The sequence below is a fragment of the Bos javanicus genome, chromosome X (assembly GCF_032452875.1).
Source record: "Bos javanicus breed banteng chromosome X, ARS-OSU_banteng_1.0, whole genome shotgun sequence".
NCBI lineage: Eukaryota > Metazoa > Chordata > Mammalia > Artiodactyla > Bovidae > Bos > Bos javanicus.
This window is the reverse complement of record NC_083897.1, coordinates 110,898,220-110,919,393: the sequence shown is the minus strand read 5'-3', so window position 1 is coordinate 110,919,393 and position 21,174 is coordinate 110,898,220. Positions and strand designations below refer to the sequence as shown.

Below are 21,174 nucleotides of genomic sequence, written 5' to 3'. Positions count from 1 at the left end.
AGGAGTTGGAAGAGATGGAAGAGACACAGCTTTGATCCCTGACTTGGGAAGATCCCCTGGAGGAGGGCATGGCAACCCACTCCAGTATTCTTGCCTGGAGAATTCCATGGACATAGGAGCCTGGGGGACTACTACAGTCTATAGAGTCTCAAAGAGTTGGACACGACTGAAGTGACTTAGCATGCACACACGCATAGTAACTAGCAAGAAACACAGAGAAAATAAATTTCAGGAAGTATTTTGGAGCTTTGATATACAGTGATGATTGTCCTCTAAGAAATTCTTACTTTAGTATTATTGGAAGTTTCATTTTAACAAGAAGATCATAGTTTTCTTCCCTAACCTAATTGTTTTTTCTAAGAATTGCAGACATGGCTGGAAAAATAATTTGGAAGTATGGAGAGGTGAAATGAGATTTATAATACATTAATTCTGGATTAATATAACTGTAAATTTAGTTCTTTAAATAGAAATCTGTGAATTGGAAGAGCTATTACTTGAAATGGGTTTCCCTGATAGCTCAGTTGGTAAAGAATCTGCCTGCCTTCAGATGGTCACAGAACCAATTGATTGGTGAAATATGCATGGAATTTTGGTGTATCTGTAAGCATAAGGTCTGCATGCTTCCAATTAGATGTAATAAAGTCCTCGATTCTTGGTTTAACATTATTTAACTAATTTTGTCATAAGTTTTAAGATGCATATATTTGCTGATATGTCAGTAAAAACATACAAAATAATATGTTTTTATTATGACAAATTTAACTATTATTATTGAATGCTTACTTATTTCTAGGCAATACACTAGATACTTTAATACATTATTGCATTTCATTCTAAAAACAATCCTATTACCAATTATTATACCTACTGCAGGCATAGGTTACATAGGTTTGTCAGAATAAGGATCTATCGGTTCTATAGATATGACCATAGATTTTTTGATGGTAACCAAAATGATCAAAGAATGCATATCTGACAACTGTCATGCAATTAGCAAATATCCTGGCCTATTAGTAGATAGTTTTTTTTAAATCAGTAGGCATAATGGAATATTTTCATATTGTATTATGAAAAAATCTTCCAGAAAATATGAATGCTCTGTACTAGAAAAAAAGAACAATAACATACAATGAACATACTAAAACACCAAAGTAATCAATCCCATTTTAATGTATCAGAATAGTATTTCATAATGCCATGGCTTATACCAATCTTATATCATGTTATACCATGGTATAACATATATATAATGCCATGTTATACCACTGGCTTATAGTCACTGTTCTCATTTTACATTTGGAGATATACCTTCTGAATATTAATATTTAGATAAATAAATATATATTAGTAGCTACATGTAATATGTACAGATTTTAATTAGGGCCACATTAGTTGTATCATATGATATGCTTTTAAAACTTGCTATAGCTCGAATAAAAAATATGTTAACTAAAACTTAAAAAAAGTTAGTATATGATTTACTTTTTATGTATACTGAGAAATTGCTTGAACGACAATTTCTAGTGGTCATCTATATTCCACCATGTTAATTAAGGGATCTGTTTTTGAATATATAATTTATTTTCTGATATTTAATTTATTAAGCCTGAATTTGTAAAGCTAATCTTCACAATAAATCTGAAATCTCATATCTATATGGTATTATATATATATATAAGGTGCATATGTTTACTATGTAAAACGTGATAATTGAATCACAATATCTTTCATTAAGTAGGACAGCATAATTTTATTTGAAATAAAAATGTGATCAACAGTTTATATCATATGTGTTGTTGACTAATCCTTTTTTCTATCTCTCTTTTAATTAATGTAATCAGAGAATTTATATTTAATACAATTACTGAAATGTGAAGGCTTAAGACTGACATTTTCTTTCTTGTTTTCTGTTTGTTTCTTTCTGTTTTCATTAGTTTCTTTTGCCTGCCTTCCTCTTGTATGCTTGAACATTTTTAAGAACTCTATTTTCACTAGTTTATAGTGTTTTGAGTCTTTCTGTTTTTACAGCTTTCTGTTGATGTTACTCTATGTATAACATTATATAGAAATAACATCAGCCTATTGGTGCTGATGTTTTACCAGCTAGAGTCAGGTATAGAAATGTTGCCTCTCTCTGAACATTTTTTTACTCACATCTTGTATAGTGTATGCATTTCCATTATATGCCGAGTACCATAAAAGACAGTCATAATTTTTGCTATGACCCCCACACATAATTTAGAAATTCAAGAAAAGAGGTAAAATCTATTATATTTATCCATGCCTTTTCTCTTTTCATTGTTACTTCTTCCTTCCCAATGTTCCAGATTCTTTTTTTAAAATTTCCTTTATTTTTAGAGAACTTTCTTTAGCCATTCCTTTAGGATAGGTGTGCTAGCAAAAATTTGTCTTGATTTTCTTTCATCAGAGAATGTATTTATTTCCCTTTCCTTCCTGAAGGATGTTGTCATGGGATAATGAATTTTGAATTGGAAATTCTTTTCTTCCTATGCCTGAAAGATGTTGTGCCACTTCTTTCTGGCCTCTACCATTTATGAGGAAAAGTATCCTGTGAGTTAAATTGTTTTTCCCCCATAAATAACATGTCATTTCTCTCTGACAGTTTTATAGAATATTTCATTGAATTTGGGTTTCAGAAGTTTGACACTGATGTTTCTTGACTAATCTTTATGGTAGAATGATCGTGGCTTTCAGGTTAAAGATGTTCTTAGGACTTCAGTCTGTTAAGTTAAAGAAGAGCAAAGTTGAAAGGAAATTACCACCTATCACAAACCAACTCAAACAACATGTAATTCCTTCTTAGTCCTTTGAGCCATAGCTAAACATACTTATACTGATTCAGAATACTTTCTGAATGATGACAAACATATTTAGGTACGGGTAAGTTTGTTTTGGAGAAGGCAATGGCACCCCACTCCAGTACTCTTGCCTGGAAAATCCCATGGACGGAGGAGCCTGGTATGCTGCAGTCCATGGGGTCGCAAAGAGTCAGACACGACTGAGCGACTTCACTTTCACTTTTCACTTTCATGCATTGGAGAAGGACATGGCAACCCACTCCAGTGTTCTTGCCTGGAGAATCCCAGGGACAGGGAGCCTGGTGGGCTGCCATCTATGGGGTCACACAGAGTCGGACATGACTGAAGTGACTTAGCCGTAGCAGCAGCAAGTTTGTTTAGTTTCTTATTGTCATATAAAGTTAGTCCTTCAATATCTTGAGAACTTTTTTTTTTTGACATATTAGATATGTGAGAGACATAAAAACCAGAAGTCAGTATCAACCATCTGTTATATGGTAATAATTTTAATGTATTCAGTTATGCCTGATTTAATCATTTTTAAATTTGGTTTCTTGATTTAGGAAGAAGCTTCATTACTGACAAAGATATGTTGTCATGAGAAAAGAATAGAAAAGGTGATATTCTTCTTGAGAATGCCTTCTCATATACCTGATGTGTGACAAGGTTTACTGCACACCACTAAAGTCACTAAACAGTTTTAAAAAGGACTGTAAAAGCCAGATAAAGAAGTCAAAATTGACAGCTCATAGCCAATGGTATGTTGACTCCAGATCCTACTTTTCTGGTTCTGTGAAATGCATTGAAAAGTGAGTTAACAGTCAAGCCCAGATATGGGGCACATTGTGTGCTAGCAGCCAAAGCCAATTAATACAATAAATTACTTAACTTTCAGATGATTCCATGGTCAGTAATTAAAACTGAGATTAAATGATAATTTTCCAGGCATTTTATTAGTAGTAAAAATGGCAAGCAAAAACAGGATAAATGGTTTTAAGAGGAGAGAAATCAAATTGAGTACTTGAGATGAGGCTAAATCATGAAAGGTCTTAAAAACTGGATGGAGAAATCTAGAAATGATGCAGCAAACAAAAGGAAGTTTTTTAATTTCACAGAATGAAAGTATTATGTCAGGAAGATTAATCAATTATAATAATTCTATATTTTAGTTCAGATCAGATCAGATCAGTCGCTCAGTTGTGTCCGACTCTTTGCAACCCCATGAATCACAGCACGCCAGGCCTCCCTGTCCATCACCAACTCCTGGAGTTCACTGAGACTCACGTCCATCAAGTCAGCGATGCCATCCAGCCATCTCATCCTCTGTCGTCCCCTTCTCCTCCTGCCCCCAATCCCTCCCAGCATCAGAGTCTTTTTCAATGAGTCAACTCTTCACATGAGGTGGCCAAAGTACTGGAGTTTTAGCCTCAGCATCATTCCTTCCAAAGAAATCCCAGGGCTGATCTTCAGAATGGACTGGTTGGATCTCCTTGCAGTCCAAGGGACTCTCAAGAGTCTTCTCCAACACCACAGTTCAAAAGCATCAATTCTTCGGCGCTCAGCCTTCTTCACAGTCCAACTCTCACATCCATACATGACCACTGGAAAAACCATAGCCTTGACTAGACGAACCTTTGTTGGCAAAGTAATGTCTCTGCTTTTGAATATGTTATCTAGGTTGGTCATAACTTTCCTTCCAAGGAGTAAGCGTCTTTTAATTTCATGGCTGCAGTCACCATCTGTAGTGATTTTGGAGCCTAGAAAAATAAAGTCTGACACTGTTCCCACTGTTTCCCCATCTATTTCCCATGAAGTGGTGGGACCGGATGCCACGATCTTCATTTTCTGAATGTTGAGCTTTAAGCCAACTTTTTCACTCTCCACTTTCACTTTCATCAAGAGGCTTTTGAGTTCCTCTTCACGTTCTGCCATAAGGGTGGTGTCATCTGCATATCTGAGGTTATTGATATTTCTCCCGGCAATCTTGATTCCAGTTTGTGTTTCTTCCAGTCCAGCGTTTCTCATGATGTACTCTGCATATAAGTTAAATAAGCAGGGTGACAATATACAGCCTTGACGCACTCCTTTTCCTATTTGGAACCAGTCTGTTGTTCCATGTCCAGTTCTAACTGTTGCTTCCTGACCTGCATACAAATTTCTCAAGAGGCCGATCAGGTGGTCTGGTATTCCCATCTCTTTCAGAATTTTCCACAGTTTATTGTGATCCACACAGTCAAAGGCTTTGGCATAGTCAATAAAGCAGAAATAGATGTTTTTCTGGAACTCTCTTGCTTTTTGATGATCCAGCGGATGTTGGCAATTTGATCTCTGGTTCCTCTGCCTTTTCTAAAACCAGCTTGAACATCAGGAAGTTCACGGTTCACGTATTGCTGAAGCCTGGCTTGGAGAATTTTGAGCATTACTTTACTAGCGTGTGAGATGAGTACAATTGTGCGGTAGTGTGAGCATTCTTTGGCATTGCCTTTCTTTGGGATTGGAATGAAAACTGACCTTTTCCAGTCCTGTGGCCACTGCTGAGTTTTCCAAATTTGCTGGCATATTGAGTGCAGCACTTTCACAGCATCATCTTTCAGGATTTGGAATCATTCAACTGGAATTCCATCACCTCCACTAGCTTTGTTCATAGTGATGCTTTCTAAGGCCCACTTGACTTCACATTCCAGGATGTCTCGCTCTAGGTCAGTGATCACACCACTGTGATTATCTGGGTCTTGAAGATCTTTTTTTGTACAGTTCTTCTGTGTATATTTTAGTTACTAGAAACTAAATAAAATATTGAAATTACATAATGGATTAACAGTTTATATTGTCAGTAGATTCACTTAGTAATCTATAGAAGCATCTTGTTCAATAACCAGTGGTTAAAAGAATGATGAGTTAAATCTGTCCTCAATCAAATAACAGGTTTAAACACAAGTTAATGAGAAAATCATAAAGTAATAAATCATTCAAAAGCTGTAGATCACCAAAATTGGATAAGTTGTTGTCCTAAAAATTAGGATTTTTGTCTAGATTTTACCACCATCTGGGACAGCTTTTCTTAATTCGTTGAGCATTATGGAGCTTATACGGCCAGGCCACTCAAGATGGCTGTTGTCTTGCTCTCTGCACATCTGCTGCCCAACCAGTACCTGCTTCATCTATACTCTACCCACAGAACTGACCTCCCTACTTGCTCCAGACCCCAGTTAGTGATTGTTCTTATCAAAGGGACAGTGAGGAGCATGCCCCTCTACAGGTTTCCCTGGTAACTGATGAGACAATGTGATGTCAATTCTCCCTACAACTGGCCACCTCCCAACCCCCAACCCCAGGAGGAAAGACAGCAGCCGTGTTGTGCCTGCCATCTGCCATATATGGTGGGGTGTTGCTCTAGGACCTTGCTTCAGACGTGTAAGCTCCCCCATGCATTAAACTACTGATGTCTCTGTCAGGGACTCCAGACTCTTTCTTTGGTCTTGAAGCTGGGCAAATATAGGCCTTGTAAGTCTGCAGGGTGCAGTCCAACAGAGCTACTATGAAAAATGAAGGAACTGGACATTTTCATCTCTAAAGTTTCACCTTGCAATATATTACTGTATAATATCAATTCTAAGATACGTATTTTTTTTATATTTAACCTCTCTGAAATCAGGATGTGTCTGGATTCTTACAACTGCTAGTTATGTCTATTTATCATTGCCTGTACATATCCACTCTTGGTTGTAGCTTTTAACATCATTTCAGTTGAGTTATGTTACTAAACATGTTAAGTTTCGTTACATTACAAAATTATCAGTATCATTTGGTTTGAAATATAGAATTATTTGGCCTTAAAAATACAGCAGTAGTGCACAAATTTGATACTATTAACGCAAATATTTATCATCAGAGTGAAAGTGAAAACTTTAGTCACTCAGTTATGTCTGACTCTTTGTGACCCCATGGACTGTAGCCCACCAGGCTTCTCTGTCCATGGAATTCTCCAGGCAAAAATACTGGAATGAGTTGCCATTATCTTCTCTAGGGAATCTTCCAGACCTAGGGATCGAACCCTGGTGTCTTGCATTTCAGGCAGATTCTGTACCACCTGAACCATCAGGGAAGCCTTATCATTAAGGAGTGATTACAGTTTCATGATTTCATGCAAAGAAATACAAAAAAGGTTTCATAATATCATAGAGAGATTCCCATTATAGAGATTTTACTGTTTTAGGTTTTGTTACTTTGTTTTGAAATTGCCTGATACTTCAAGCAGGAGAAAATTCCAAATCACTTGGAAATAGAAGAAAATTTCAAAGCAAAAAGAAGCTGGTGTGACCAGATGATGTGTCATGTAGGACTTTCATTAATGCAATGTCATAATTTAATTTGTGACATATTTATTCCATAATTGTTTCAGTGAATCTCACAAATACTGATGCTCTCTCAGGATTGAAGAAACATGGTATGTGCTTCTAAGAAGTCAAAATTGATTTCTGAAATTTCAAGCATTATCTCACATATTTTACTCACATATATGGTTCCAGATCTCTAATGTAGCTGGCTCCTATGTTACATAAAGTCCTGAAAAATTGGTTTAAATGCACAAAAGGTTGAAAGACCATTCATACTTTTTAAAATGGAAAGAGTATTGGTTTTATTTTCTACTTTACAATGTCTGCACAAAACTTGCTACAGAGTCAACATTACAATGAATTTCACAGTTGTTAAGATCACAGTGAACTTGTAAGCAAACTCTAAAGAAAAAGACTGAAGCACTATGGATCATTATTTGAGGTACATTGACAGCTGAGGATCATTAGAAATATTTTCTGCTATTAATTCATTTGTGATTGTCATATACAGAAAGTTATGATCAGAAGCTAAATGTAATCTGTGCATCAACAATCTTGATAATTTTTATACCTTTCAATGTTTTCAGATTTCTAATGAGAAATCCCAGCTAGCTCTCAGATAATGAAGTGTCATCAAATACTACAATGCCAGAGTAAGGTAGACATAGTCCTTACCTACATATTAAAAATAACATTTAGGTGTTAAAGTGTGAAAAACTGCTTTCCAATGTATATATATAATTTAAATAGCCAACTCTGCAACATTTTCTCAAGAGTTGCTTTTCTGTGTTTTGTGCATCAGTTATTTTTCTTCATGTGTGCAGCAGTATTTTGCAATTATTGGCCATCTTTTACTCCTGATTTCCCTTGTAGAAGATTGATTAGCACAATCAGTCACTAGAAAGCAATTTTCATCACCAAAGGCAGCTTCTTTTCTCTCTTGATTAGCAGCCCTGCTTCAAGTTATTCAGCAGAAATAGATAATCTATAAGAACATTGCCAGACAAACATTCTGATAAGAAAAAGAGGGCCGAACCTGAATATTGCTGACAGTATTCCAGGTGGGTAAATGATCAATGAAGCTGCTCTGCCTTGTGTTTCTATGATATTCCTGTTTTATCTGGAGAACTGAACCTTGAGTACTGGTTTTTGTTTTTCTCATTTTTGTATGAATCTTTGGGTTTTTGAGGAGAACACAAATTTGCTTGCAATGTGTGTGAGGAGAGGGAGAATGCCTATTATAGACACAAACCAATGAATCTATATTTCTATGTGTGTTCTGTCACCCCCACTAGAAGTACTACCTGAAGAAATAAGTCAAATAAAATTCAATTGAACCAGATAATCTCTGTTTGTTCCTTTAAATTATGTCCTATTATGTAATAAATGTTAGCTCTCCTGTTTCAATTTAAAATAAATTTAGGGAGGAAATATTTATGTTGGCAGAAGAAAGATGAAAGAAGCAGCTCAATAATTCTTCTCTCCTAAAGCTTGCAGTACTTTGCTTGGAAAGAATGCCTGGGGAAACAGCCTGATGGAGGGGAAACGTTCGTAAATTTTGGGTTCACACATAGGTCAAAATCTTCAGTAGGTCCATTTAATAGCTGTGTGCCTTTTAACATTTTCAAACCTCAGTTCTTTCATCTGTAAAATGACCACAATATGTTACTTTGTCAAGATTAGAGATGTTGTATCAAAAAGCTGAACTCACAGTGGGTTCTCAGTAAATGATAGCTATTTTCTTTCTTACATCTGTATCTATCTATCTATCTGCTGCTGCGTTGCTTCAGTCGTGTCTGACTCTGTGCGACCCCATAGACGGCAGCCCACCAGGCTCCTCCGTCCATGGATTTTCCAGGCAAGAGTACTGGAGTGGGGTGCCATTGCCTTCTCTGATCTATCTATCTACCTTCAGTTTATTTCTCTTCCTATCTATTTATTTATATAGCTATGTAGACTTGAGTTGCTGAAGAAATGGCTACTCATGGCTATACCTTTTAACAATCAACACAAGTTAAAACCCTCTTTCTCCATTTCTTTCTATTACAGTATCACATGCTTGGCAGCAGAATCAATCTCTTTCCCCTCCCTCTACCAAACTCCCAAACCTAGTCTCCTCCAGCCCCTATCATCTTTTTCCTCAAATACAATCCAATACATTCTTTGTCTTCACCACTTCCTCTGCCATTAACAATGTAGAGCAAATCTATCCAACCCCTATCATCAGTTACTATGCTATTTCTCCAAATTTGCCCAGCTAAAGGCCCCAAAACAAGCAGGCAAGTAGTTGGATAGGGGAGCAGCTATGAATACTGTTTAGTTAACTGTGCTTCCCTACCTCCCCTACTCCCATTATTCTCCCCTCCAGCTATCAAATTCAGAGAGGACAATTTCTTTGTTTCCTGTTATTCAGTACACTGTTGTTGTTCAGTTCTAATTCATGTCCAAATTTGCAACCCCCCTGAAGTGTGCCAGGCTCCTCTGTCCTCCACTATCTCCCAGAGTTTGTTCAAATTCATGTACTTTGTGTCGATGATGATATCTAACCATTTCATCCTCTGCTGTCCCCTTCTCCTTTTGCCATCAATGTTTCCCTGCATATGGGTCTTTTCCAATGAGTCAGCTCTTCGCATCACGTGGCCAAAGTATTGGAGCTTCAGCTTCAGCATTAGTACTTCCAGTGAATACCCAGGGTTGATTTCCTTTAGGATTGACTGGTTTGATCACCTTGTTGTCCAAGGGACTCTCAAGAGTCTCCAGCACCACAGTTCGAAAGCATCAATTCTTTGGCACTCAGCCTTCTTTATGGTCCAACTCTCACATCCATATGTGACTACCAGAAAAACCATAGCTTTGACTAGACGGACCTTTGTCGGCAAAGTGATGTCTCTGCTTTCGAATATGCTCTCTAGGTTGGTCATAGCTTTCTTTCAAAGAGCCAGCGTCTTTTAATTTAATGACTCTGGTCACCATCTGCAGTGAATTTGGAGCCCAAGATAATCAATTACCCATTCAGAATTTTTTTATTTCCTAGAAAGCAAAGTTGAAGATTTTTTTTCCTGAAAGATTAGGAATGAATGTTATGAAAACCTCTAGGGAGTCTGACCAATTGTGCTTTATCTTCATCTCTTTTATTCTAGCTAACATTTTCAACCTCCAGAAAAGAAAGGTACAACGGACCACTCAATTTCCTGAAATACAAAATAAGGCCTACTTCATGTGTCATCACATGTGAATAAGCCAGTGGCTGCTACATAACTTCCTCTGAATTACCATGATAATTCAAATTGTAAAAGTTCCACAATAGTTCTGCAAGGAAGGAAATATGCTGGGGAATTTACACCAGATTTAAACTTATACAGTCCCAGCTGTTAGGAAAATGCAGATCTGTACCAAAAGCCAAACAAGAGCTGTAGAAAATTTTCTGAATATTATTATGACATGAGGTTAATGTGGTATATTTTTGCTGAAATGTGTAAAACTAAGTTTAGCATATAAGATCCTCTATCATTGACTCCTTATTATAATATCTGTGCAACCAATTCAATTATTCTTAAAATGTGTAAATCTGATTTAAAAGTATCTATTGAATCTATAATATAGTTAATCATATGCACCAAGTGGTTGATACTGATAGTGTTTTACATGCCAGTAGAGAAAGTGAACATCACTCAGTTGTGTCCTTGACTCTGTGGCCCCATGGAGTATACAGCCCTTGGCCAGTAGTGCTGCACATATTGTCTGTCCACCATCCCCTTGACCCTTGCACAAAAGATTTATATGATTCATAGAGTGACTAGGACACTTGTTAGTGATAAGTGTTCTGGGTGATTTAGTTTCTAATTTAGGAGCCCTATTCTTCACCATGGCAGTAGCACAATCAGCTGTGTGGCAATGTGTGAAGGCAAAGGCGGTGTAGATTAGACCTGCAGTTTTGGGCTTTGCCCCCATGAACTTGCATCTGAGTGACCTTATATGGCTTTGATACATGGGAATATTAGAATCAGATGTTCCATTTGACAATCAAATGAGAAAAGGCATTATAGGTAGTTGATACTTATACTTACATTGAAGAGGAAAAGTTAAAATTTTACATAACCTCCTGCTCCTTCTGCCTCTGTAACTCAGACTCCTTGCAAAGTCTGGATCACGTAGGTCATGTAGTCTCAGAAAGTGGGGACTCAATACTAGGAACTGGAGCTTATCCCACTCACCCTTGTCGTACTCTTTGCAATCGCCCAGCCCTTACAAACCCGCTTAATCATGCCTGTTTGTGTATAAAAACTCTGTAACCCCTTTGTTCAGGGCTCAGAACTTGGAGTGTTAACTCCTCTGGGCCTGCCAGCATAATAAACTTGCATTCTCCAACTCTCCAAGTGTGGTGCTTGATTTCTCGAGTACTGGTTTCTGCAACATTTCTGGAGGCCCCAGCAAGATTCCAACCATGCTAGCCCCTTGAGCCACTGTACTGGTGGCTCAGCCTGGCTGGAGTGAAGGGACCCCGAGATGAACAAGAGGGTGCACCACCTGATGGTATTCTGGGTTCTCTTTTGGACCAGTGTTCTGACTCTCCAGAAGGCTGAGCCCCGACTGGACTCATTGGAGGGATGGACCAAGTCACCAGGAATGGCCACAGGATCAGGTAAGGCCCTGGGGCCAGTCCCCAGTCAGGTCCTACCCCAACAGGTAGAAGAGGAGACTGATCACCTCCTTGGAGCTCCCAGGAAGGGAGCATCAGATAGGGAGAACTGGGAACTCAGAAGAAGGAAGGTATCTTGACTGCTGACCTCCTTGGAGCTCCCAGGAAGGGAGTAACAGTTAAGGAAGCCTGAGGACTCAGGAGAAGGGAGGCATTGTGATAGCCTCTGAAGGATTGTGAGTGCGTGATTACTGATTGAACAGACCAAGGGAAATTTTTCATTTTGGAATCTGCAAATCCAATTCTTTTTGCATATGCAATTAAAAACAGCTAGCTTGTTGAAAGGCCTGCCTAGGGAAAAGCTTGTGGTTAACCCTTTCCATGTCCTTGAAATACACAGCCAACTTTGCCTGAGACCTCAGACTTGGGCTAATTAGAACTTCAAGCAAAGGGGAAAAAAATGGAGGTCAAAGAGATATTTTAAATCTCAAACAGAAAACTATAAGATCTCTGTCAGTCTGTCTGTCTGGATTTATGTATGTCTCAGTGTAAGTCTTTTGTTTTTTTCTGATAATATTGTTGAAGTTGTAAATGAGTTCTAATATAATTGGCCTAAAGAAAAGTAAGCACTTACAAATCAAAAAATTCTAAATACAAAAAAATTAACCTAAATAAATTCCAGATTCATGTGAACTGGGACATATTCAATATTAAATATCTACTATTAATATTTGTTTGCTAATCTAGCTAAGAAAGTAGGATGTATGTTTTTAATAAAGAAGGTATAAAAAATAAAAATTACATTTTATGAAAGGAAAAGAAAGTAGGTCTGACTTACAGGTGGCTGTTACAAAAAGTGAATAGGTTTGTGAAAAGTGGACCCTGAAAAAAAAGTTTTGTGCATGGTTAGGTCTAACTAAGTTTAAAATGAATTTAATTAAGTTTATTTTATTTTTTTTTTACTAGGTATCTCTTTCCTTTTTTTATTTTATTTTTAAACTTTACATAATTGTATTAGTTTTGCCAAATATCAAAATGAATCTGCCACAGGTATACATGTGTTCCCCATCCTGAACCCTCCTCCCTCCTCCCTCCCCATACCATCCCTCTGGGTCATCCCAGTGCACTAGCCCCAAGCATCCAGTATCGTGCATCGAACCTGGACTGGCAACTCGTTTCTTACATGATATGTTACATGTTTCAATGTCATTCTCCCAAATCTTCCCACCCTCTCCCTCTCCCACAGAGTCCATAAGACTGTTCTATACATCAGTGTCTCTTTTGCTGTCTCGTACACCGGGTTATTGTTACCATCTTTCTAAATTCCATATATATGCATTAGTAAACATAAATACAGTTTATTTTATTTTTTATTTTTTTAACTTTTATTTTATTTTTAAACTTTACATAATTGTATTAGTTTTGCAGTTAAATGAGTTTAAAGTAAGCTGGTGCAAAAACTAAAATTCAGCCTTTCTCTCGGTTAAGAGGACATACTTTCTTCAGATGTTGAACTGCTTTTAATTATAGATTTAAGTTTCTTTACCTCTTAATTGATCTCTTCTATATTTACCTTTGAAATCTTTTGTTAACTTTGGTTAAGTGAATAACTATTATTTTACAGTGACTTATATGATCCTATAAAGAAAGCTGAATGCTGAAGAATTGATGCTTTTGAACTGTGGTGTTGGAGAAGACTCTTGAGAGTCCCTTGGACTGCAAGGAGATCCAACCAGTCCATCCTAAAGGAGATCAGTCCTGGGTATTCACTGGAAGGACTGATGTTGAAGCTGAAACTCCAATACTTTGGCCACCTGATGTGAAGAGCTGACTCATTGGAAAAGACCCTGATGCTGGGAAAGACTGAGGGCAGGAGGAGAAGGGGATGACAGAGGATGAGATGGTTGGATGGCATCATTGACTCGATGGACAGGGGTTTGGGTGGACTCCGGGAGTTGGTGATGGACAGGGAGGCCTGGCGTGCTGCAGTTCATGGGGTCGCAAAGAGTCGGACACGACTGAGCGACTGAACTGAACTGAACCTGACTGAGTGTTATAAACCCTTTTGATATTTATTGACAAAGCTTCCTAAATAACTTGACTTCTAGCTAACTTTGGGATGCTTCAAAGGGCCCCTGAGACATCCCCAAAAGCTAAGCTACTTGAGTTCATTGGACATGTTAAATTACATGGGAAGTACTGTTAAAGGGGTAAAAAATCTTTTCAGGTTAGTTACACTGTATGGTTGATATTACTAATATAGATATCTTAAAACTGTGAAATTCATGATATGGTTTGATATCAGATCTGATATGTCCTGATAAACTATGGTCAATTACAGTTCTAGTTATCATATTAAAGTGTTACATATAACAATGACCAGGTTTCTTTGTCAATTGCAATAGAATTAGATTTTAAACAGGACTTCCATGGTTTTATTCTCATGCCTTCAGAAGAATACTGCTAGTTCTTCAAGATTTATGGAAAAGACTTTCTAAGATTAAGCAGATAAACAGATTTTGTTATTAACAGTAAGCTGGACTGAGATTTGGTCTTCTGTTTAGAGAACAAAGTGTTCTTAGAATGCAGCTTTGATAACAGATAATTTTCTTTGCCTTTAAGTGATTTATATTTATTTTTAAAATCTTTTTGTTACTTTGGTAAAGTAAATATTATTTAAGATTATGGTACATGTAGACAAAGCTCATTCTGCTTCTACAAAAAATAACACCTCACAGTTAGACTTGTGCTATCCTGATGTCCTTAAAACCTGGCAAAACCTGCTTCTAAATCAGGAAATTGAAAATTGATAAACAACAGCTAAAAAGCAAAGAGCCAGAGTTATGGGAAATTCAAGATGGCCACTTGGCTTTTCCTGGCTCCCTGACAGACCTCATTTTTATTTGATGGGTTAAAGTCTTCCCTGGCTACAGTGTTAATGCCCTCACAATGAGTTCTCCAAAAGAAAAAAAAATATATTTCACCGAATATTGAGTTTTAGTTTTGTTAATTAAGGTCTGTGTTTACTAAGACTCACTTCTGAGATAGTTCATTGTTATGTTATATTGCTAAAAGTTTTAATTAAGTTATTACAAAAGGCACTCTACGATTGTTTCTAAAGCTTATCTCAGTAACCAATCTTTGGATAAAGGCCAGATGCTCCATGATGTACAACCAGGAGATTAACAATTGGCTATAATCATTTAACTGAGACAGATGACCTGGGGTATACCAGGCTATATCCAATTAAAGTTCTTGACTTAAATTCTTGCTTGTGACCTTACTAATAACTGCTAGCTATATTATTTTCTAAGTAGCTTGTTTCAGAAGATTATTTCTTATGTTACCAAATACGTGACTGAGCCTGTGATAAAGTGCTGATATGCAGTTTCATATGAGATCGATAATTATAATGATGCAACTCTAGATATGGGAAGAAACAACAAGAGGAAATATTTTCCTGGACCAAGAGGCTAGTAAAACAGATAAGGTCCAGAGACTTTTGCTACTTACAAGATCTGGTCTAGTGATAACACATTGAGTGGCCTGTCAATGGAATCTTTGTTAGACTTGGGAACGAGCCTTCCCAGGACCGTGGGACACAATGACCATGATGCCCCCAAAACATGGTCAAATATGTGGCTATGAAGGGTCACTGCTCACTAGAAGTTGGCCCTTGCCAGCTGCCTCTACAAAGATTAAATCATGACCACTACAAGATGCTGACCTTCAACACCCCTTTGAAAGGAGTTCAGGGTGGAGACAAAAAATAAGGCAGTCTGTGCTCTGGGAAATACCCAGAAAAACAGGCCTTCAGATAGTCAGATGTTTTCAGGTAAAGGTTTTTACGAGTCCAAATTCTTGCATCTTCTCATACCTAGAGAAACTCTAATGTCACCAACCAATGTCTGGACCTGGTTCTCCCGGCTAGTGCCTCAGCAGCTTTCCTACTTCTATTAATCTTCGGGCCATACATTTTTAACTTTCTTGTTAAGTTGGTTTCTCCAGGTAGTAGTACAACAAGAATATCCCCCGGCCAACACCCAGACAGTGCTGGAACAAGCTGCTTATCGTTCTGTGGACTCTCACCTCCCTCTGTAAATGCACGCCGAGGTCCTCAGGCTATTCTCCCTTTGAGATCTTATATGGGAGACCACCCCCAGTGATAAAAATCTCAAAGGAGACCACCAAAAACTAGCTGACCTGGAGATGTCCCAACACCTCCAAGCCCTGGGAAAAGTCTTCTGCCATATCGCCCGAGAAACCTGAGAAAGGACACCCATTCCATTGGGCAGTTGGGTTCATCCCTATCAGCCAGGAGATGAGATATGGGTTAAAGACTCGAAAAAGGAACCACCACTTCAGCCAGTTTGGACAAGCCCTCACAGGGTCGTCCTGGCAACCCCTACTGCTGATAAAGTTATAGGTGTCATCCCTTGGATCCACCACACCAGAGCCAAGAAGGCAGCGACTTCCTGTAATGAGAACACCTGGAAAGCAATTCGGGACCCTGAAAATCCCCTCATGGTCTGGCTCCAAAAACAATGACCCTCACCCATGAAAGACACTGAGCCCTGCTCTACGCACTCCGGAAGCTGACTAATTAACACAAGGCGGAATCTTAAGGATCTGGCTATCAAAATGTCAATGGATTTTCATTGTCAACCTTGGCCTCTATCCCTGATTGGTATTATTGCTGTGCTCTTCGCTACAGGACTAGATTCAGTCACACCCCAGGACTGGGATTTGGGTCAAAAGCTGCGGTTAGCTGTCTGTTATCTCACTGTAGTGGGAAGCCTCATTCTTATTAAATGTCTCTTATGATCGATTCTCCCTACTAACTAAATCATTCACAGTATAGCTGACCCCCTCCCCACCTTCATGATAGGTTCAGTTGTTATAGCCATGACAACCCAAAGATGGGGAGAAAACCTTTTGCTAGTGTTCAGTTATTTGTTATATGCAGGCTGCTTTGCAGCCTTTTGGTGTCCCTTGCTGTAACAGATGGTGCCGTTCCTTATCCATCATACACCTGTCAACATTAGTTAACCCTTGGAAAATCGCTTACTTAACCATCAGCTACAACAACGTATAGATAGCCAATCCTATAGGCCAATCACCTACTGCCTTCATAACTATGCGATGTATATCCAGGGGTCTGGGTGCCAAAAATGTTTTCCAGTTATACCCCCTGCTGCCACTACCTTTCCCCCACCAGAGGATCCAAACCCCGGGCAGTATCCCGACACCATGGCATTGCCATCATGCCCCTGGGCCTCCATCTACCCCCAAATGCCAGGCAGATGTTACAACCCAGAACAGGTGTCTGTCTGCCAAATACATGGAAAAACCTACTGGACAGGGACAATAATGCAGAGAAAGGAAATCACAGACCAGTTAGATTCCCTGGCTGAGGTGGTTTTACAGAATAGGAGAGGGCTAGATCTACTGACAGCTGAAAAGGGAGGACTCAGCCTCTTCTTCGGAGAAGGCAATGGCACCCCACTCCAGTACTCTTGCCTGGAAAATCCCATGGATGGAGGAGCCTGGTGGGCTGCAGTCCATGGGGTCGCTAAGAGTTGGGCACGACTGAGCGACTTCACTTTCACTTTTCACTTTCATACATTGGAGAAGGAAATGGCAACCCACTCCAGTGTTCTTGCCTGGAGAATCCCAGGGACGGTGGAGCCTGATGGGCTGCCGTCTGTGGGGTCGCACAGAGTCGGACACGACTGAAGCGACTTAGCAGTAGTAGCAGCAGCCTCTTCTTGAACAAAGAATGCTGCTTTTATGTAAATCAATCAGGGACGTGTCCCAGCAGCTAAGAGAACGAATCATGAAAAGGAGAGAGAAACTAACAAATTCCTGGGGTAATTGGAACAATATCTGGAGCTGGGCATCATGGCTTCTCCTTTTTATCGGTCCTCTCTTCATATTCTTTGCAGCGCTCTTATTTGGCCCTTGTATTCTCAGTGCTGTTACCCAGTTCATAACTTCTCGAATTGAGTCCATAAAGTTACAAATGGTAATAGTTCAATATAGCCCCCTAAATGACGGGAAGCTCTGAATGTCCTACCAAAACATGAGAGAATTCTTTCTGCAATGAGTGATAGAAACATCAAGAGATGGGGAATGAAGAGGAAATGTTAAAACTTTACATAACCTCCTGCTCCTTTTGCCTCTGTAACTCAGATTGCTCCTTGCAAAGTCTGGATCACGTAAGTCACATAGTCTCAGATATACTAGGAACTTGAGCTTATCTCACTCACCCTTGTCCTGCTCTTTGCAATTGCCCAGCCCCTGCAAACCCAGTTAATCATGCCTGTCCATGTATAAAAACTGTAACCCCTTTGTTCGGGGCTCAGAGCTTGGAGTGTTACCTCCTCTGGGCCTGCTGGCGTAATAAGCCTGAGTTCTCCAACTCTCCGAGTATGGTGCTGGGTTTCTCGAGTACTGGTTTCTACAACAATATGAGAAAGTTCATGTATGTATTGTCTACTTGGAATTTTTTTCTAGAATTCTCATGCTCCTAACAAACACTTCTCTCATTAGAAAAATTTAATCTATTTCCTGACATCTAATTCTTTCCATTAGGTGAATTAGGTTTTACATCTAGTATGTGTAATATGCCCCCAATTTCATAACCTTTTCTAGATTTGTGAATATAAATGCTCATACATTGTTGTTCTTTGATCTATTCTCCCTAAACTACAGCATGATCTCCTTAAGGTGTCAACTGGATCATGTCACCTCCTCCTCAAAACTCTTCAAGGATTTCCCTTTAGACTGAAAACAATATCTCACATCCTTTTGGAGCTGACCTCTATAAACTCCTTGTCCTGCATTGCCCTGCTAACATCCTATTTATGCTTCTCACTCCTGACCTTTCATTCCCTCAGGCACCCAGAGTTCTTAACTCAGGCCCTTTGTCCATCTTCCCCCACCCCTGCCCTTCCCATGCCCGACTTCTTCTCATCCTTGAAGACATGCTGTGCATGATTACATCTAAAAGAGGCCTTCCTTGTGTTTTCAACAGAAATTAGGTTCCCTGTACACTTTAACAAAACCGAATTTACACTCTATATAACACTCATCACAGCTGTTAACTGTGTCTGTTTATAGGATAATCTGTCTGTCTCCCCCAGACAAGTAAATATGTAAGTGCACGGGTTTTATCTATTTCACTCGATGCAGTATTCTTAGAGTCTAGCACAGTACTGCTATTTCTTGACATGGATGAATTAATGCTGTCTCACGTCTCTTTTAAAAAGACTGGACAGATTCGATGCATGATACTGGATGCTTGGGGCTGGTGCACTGAGACAACCCAGAGGGATGGTATAGGGAGGGAAGAGGGAGGGGGTTCAGGATGGGGAACACGTGCATACCTGTGGCAGATTCATGTTGATGTATGGCAAAACTAATACAATATTGTAAAGTAATTAACCTCCAATATTAGTTTTGCCAAATATCATTTTGATATTTGGAAAAACTAATACAATTATGTAAAGTTTAAAAATAAAATAAAATTTAAAAAAAATTAAAAGGACTGGACAAATTCAGTCAATGGATCTGTAAAAAATAAATATAAATCCCACACACACACACACACTTCAGGGATCTCCTTTCCATATGGGTTTTGTTATGATATTTTTCTCATTCAGTGGTTATGAAACTGGTTACCTTAGACTGGGATTGAACCCATGTGGCTGGGACTCAAACCCAGCCAAAACCCACAGTACCTGGTATCAGGGCCTAATGAAGCTCAGGTTTTTGATGTCTCATTTCAGAGAGAATTCAGTGAGAGACAAAATGACAGATTAGAAGTGGATTTATTTAGAGAGAAACACACTCCACAGATAGAGTGTGGGCCATCACAGAAGGCAAGTCTGGCGGCCTCGAAATGAGTTAGCATTTATGGGCTGGGTAAATTCATAGGCTAATGAGTGGCAGGATTATTCCAACTATTTTGGGGAAGGGGTAGAGATTTCCAGGAGTTGGCCACCACCCACTTTTTGGTCTTCTGATGCCGCCTTGGAACTGTGATAGCGCCTTTGGGTGTGTCATTTAGCTTGCTGATTGAAGATCAAGGTCTAGTTGAAGTTTACTTGTTTGCCATCTTGGACCCGCTTGATTCTAAGTTTATATTGTATCCTTGGGCTATGTCATTCTTTCAAAAGTTGTGCCTGCCCTCTTTCCTCCTGTTCCAGTTATAAGTGGTGGTTATAGAAATAAATATTAATAAACTCTAATTATTTTCTATAATAGAATAAAAAATAGTGTCATTGGGAGAATATGGTTCAACTGATGAGTAGAGGGATTCAGACAATGTCAAGAGGCCAAAGTGCTATTTGAAGCAGTGGATTTGGGAAGAAAAATCCTGTATCTAGATAATCAGTGGATTTGAAGGATAAGCATATCTAACATACAATTTAAATTTACTTTGCTATATTATGTTCATGTATTATTCACTAGAACTATTTAAAAAATATCCTGTTTGCTTTTAGCTTCAGGCCTCAAGGAGTAGAGTATGTGTCTCAGTTAGCTTATCTCCTTAGGGTGGAATGAAAGGAACAATCCTGAAACACAGAGTAGAGGATACATATTGAAGGCAGTGTACATGCTCAGTAACGGAACTGCTGTCATATTGAAGATTTATTTCCAGTTTTTAAAGGAATATCCATACTGTTTCCAAAATGGCTGTATCACTTTACATTCTCATCAACAGTGTAGGAGGGTTTCCTTTCTCCACATCTTCTCCAGCATTTATTGTTTGTAGATATTTGATGATGGCAATTCTGACTGCTTTGAGGTGATAACCTCATTGTAGTTTCGATTTGCATTTCTCTAATAATGAGCAGTGTTGAGCATTTTTTCATGTGTTTATTGGCTGTTGGTATGTCTTCTTTGGAGAAATGTCTGTTTAGGTCTTCTGTCCATTTTTTGATTGGGTTGTTTGTTGTTCTGATATTGAGCTGTATGAGCTGCTTATGTATTTTGGAGATTAACCCTTTGCCCATTGCTTTGTTTTCAATTATTTTCTCCCATTCTGAGGGTTGTCTTTTCATTTTGTTTATAGTTTCCTTTGCTGTACAAAAGGCTTTAAATTTTATTAGGTCCCATTTGTTTACTTTTATTTTTATTTCCATTACTCTAAGAGGTAGGTCATAGAGAATCTTGATGAAATTAATGTCAAAGAGTGTACTGCCTATGTTTTCCTTTAAGAGCTTTATAGTTTCTGGCCTTCGATTTAAGTCTTTAATCCATTTTGAGTTTATTTTTGAGTATGGTGTTAGGAAGTGTTCTAATTTTATTCTTTTACACATAACTGTCCAGTTTTCCCAGCAACACTTATTAAGAGACTGTCTTTTCTCCA

At 38.5% G+C, this 21,174-nt stretch overlaps 1 long non-coding RNA gene across 4 annotated transcripts; it reads left to right on the top strand.

Annotated features, from left to right (window-relative positions):
* Positions 1 to 1,851: 1,851 nt before the first annotated feature.
* On the top strand, positions 1,852 to 14,904 carry LOC133243502 (uncharacterized). Of its 4 annotated transcripts, none has more exons than XR_009735098.1 (4): positions 1,852 to 2,574; positions 3,386 to 8,220; positions 11,719 to 11,801; positions 13,423 to 14,904. It is a non-coding gene; the product is annotated as an uncharacterized LOC133243502 (long non-coding RNA). The 4 variants fall into 4 exon arrangements; XR_009735099.1 differs by having other exon boundaries at positions 1,858 to 7,269; positions 7,747 to 8,220; XR_009735097.1 differs by having other exon boundaries at positions 1,868 to 7,817; positions 8,108 to 8,220.
* Positions 14,905 to 21,174: the final 6,270 nt, after the last annotated feature.